Below are 2,627 nucleotides of genomic sequence, written 5' to 3'. Positions count from 1 at the left end.
GAAACTTTGTAGCCTTGAGAGGAGCTCAGAGCCGGCCAGGGCGGGCGGGAGGGAAGCCTCCTGCTCGCTCCAGCTCCGTGGCCACGGCCGGCTGAAAGCAGGTATCTGGGGTTTATTTACCTTCTATAATTGAAACTTTGTTGCTTTGAGTGGAGCTCAGAGCTGGACGCTGCAAGCGGGAAGCTTGGCTTCCTCCATCATTGGAGCAACCAAGTCTCCTGCTTGCTCCAGCTCCGTGGCTGCCGGCCGCTATCTTGGTTGGGTTAATTTCCATATAGTCGCTCTGATTGGCTGGTGGGCGTGGCTTAAGGTGTAGCAAAGGTACAGTCAATTTGCATGTTTGTCTTTTCTTAGTGTAGATAAGACCTTCCAAAGGAGATAAAAAGGGCACCTGTCCAGAGCAAGTTTAGTGTTTCCTACTGAAGATAATGACAGTGCGTAAGATCCCACAAGGATAAAGTTGCTGTTGCGCACAGCACTGGGACTGCCTGGACTCACCATAACTGATGAATAAAGGGTGCTTTTTATGCTTATGAATGCGAGGAGTCACTTTGGAGCAATAGCCTTGGATTTGTAGCCTTTTTCTCCTTATCAGATATTGAGGGGTCTTTCTTTGGCACCAAGCCATGAACTTCAATATTTATTTTAAAGTCATTGGACATATCTTCCAGAGTATATGTAGTAGAGAATGTTAGAGATTGCCATTCAGAGAATTTGAAGTACTTGCCAATGGTATGGTTACCAGATTTTCAGCTCCTGCTTTCGGTATAATTAGGAAATAGTAATTTGCTATATCTGATTTCTGAACTGTGTTGCAGACAAAATCTGCTTTTATTCATTTATTTATTATTTTTTAAAATACATTTTTATTGATTTTAGGGTGGAAGGGAGAGGGAGAGAGAGAAACATCAGTGATGAGAGAATCATTGATTGGCTGCCTCCTGCAAGTCTACACTGGGGATCGAGGCCCCACCCCCAGACATGTGCCTTGACTGGGAATCAAACCAGGACCTCTTGGTTCCTAGGTTGATGTTCAACCACTGAGCAACACTGGCCACGCAACAAAATCTACTTTTAGAGGCAAGTGGATTTCTGACAACGACTGGTCCTTTGGATGGGACTTGTTTATTTGGGATATGGGACCAGCCTTATTTTTCCTCTCAGGCCTTTCATTCTTCAGTTTATTCAGCTCATCAGTCAAAAGTGTTTGCTTCTCTCCCTGGCTGGGTGGCACAGTTGGTTGGAGTACTGTCCTGTACACTAAAAAGTTTTTGATTTGATCCCCGGTCTGGGCACGTACAAGACAACTGATTGATGTTTCTCTCTCACATAGATGTCTCTCCCCCTCCCCCCACCCCCCTTTCTCTCTTTCTGGAGTCAATAAACACATCCTCAGGTGAGGATTAAAAAAAATATATATGTGTGTTCTCAGTTGCAATCAGAAGGCTTTCTGCTTCAGCTTCTTCTAGGGACCCTTTTCCATGCTCCTCACCCACACAGCAGTTCAGAGCCTGGCTGGCTTGATAGATCACTCTGCTGCAGATTGATTTCATTGTTGAGTTCCTGCATTTTCTCTTGGTTATTAACAATGAAAGCCATTCTTTTCTTCAGTATTCTTTCCCCCCTCCAATTTTGAAGTAACATCTTCCTTCCAAACAATTACCTGCTCTCTTGAATGCCAGTCTGTTTCTTTGAGATCCATATGCATCAATGCTGTAATATAAAGAAGATCATGATCTTTAGAACCAAGGCTATCACCAAGGCTAAGCCTGGGAGACACGGGTTCTTTGTAATTTTCCTGGTTTTAGACTTTTATCACAAATGCTACTATTTTCAATTCCAGTGTAGGTGGGGAAACTAAACTCTCTGGATTTACCACACTGTCTGTGCTAACAGCAAGCAGAGACTTTGAGGAGCTAGTTAGCGCATCTTCCCAGTCTTCGTTGCTCTCTGCTTCTGCTTGATCCATCTCTTGGCTTTTTGCCACATGTAGTTCACCTACCTCTAGGATACTGATGATGCCATTAATTGCTTTTTTTTTTTATGCCTGTGCTTTTATCTATCCTATCTAATAATAGAGAAACATGGTAATTAGCCGTACCTCCGCTATTCCCATTGGCTAATCAGGGTGATATGCAAATTAACTGCCAACCAAGATGACGGCCGGCAGCCAGGCAGCTTGAAGCAAACAGGAGGCTTGCTTGCTCCAGTGACGGAGGAAGCCAATGTTCCCCACCTGCCTTGCCGGCTTCTGAGCTGCTCTCTAAGAAACACTGTTACAAATATAGAAGCTAAACAAACTCCAGAAACCTGCTTTCAGCCGTCAGAGCTGGAGCGAGCAGGACTGAAACAATGTTTCAATTATAGAACCCAAACAAACCCAGATCCCTGCTTTCAGCAGCCGAGGTCTCAAGCTGGAGCCAGCTCTCAGCTCCAGTGACAGCCATAGAAGGTAAATAAACTCCAGAATAAAAAAAAAAAAAAAAGGAAAAAGGAGAGATTGGGAGCTTCAGTGTAGGGGGGGAAACTGAAAACGGCCCTCAGCCCCTCACCCAGACTGGCCAGGCACCCCCGTGGGGACCCCCACCCTGAAGGGGGTGTGACCAGCGGCAAACAGCCATCATCCC

General features: G+C 45.3%; 1 protein-coding gene and 1 pseudogene across 1 annotated transcript in view; one reads left to right on the top strand and one right to left on the bottom strand.

Annotated features, from left to right (window-relative positions):
• Positions 1-2,627, top strand: part of SNX4 (sorting nexin 4) — a 66,510-nt gene that overhangs the window by 39,370 nt on the left and 24,513 nt on the right. The gene's annotated exons all lie outside the window — the stretch shown is intronic.
• Positions 1,372-2,627, bottom strand: part of LOC102262099 — a 5,317-nt pseudogene continuing 4,061 nt past the window's right edge.

Source organism: Myotis brandtii, unplaced genomic scaffold (assembly GCF_000412655.1).
Source record: "Myotis brandtii unplaced genomic scaffold, ASM41265v1 scaffold4, whole genome shotgun sequence".
NCBI classification, from domain to species: domain Eukaryota; kingdom Metazoa; phylum Chordata; class Mammalia; order Chiroptera; family Vespertilionidae; genus Myotis; species Myotis brandtii.
Note: the sequence above shows the minus strand (reverse complement) of the source record. Positions and strands in the feature narration are given on the sequence as shown.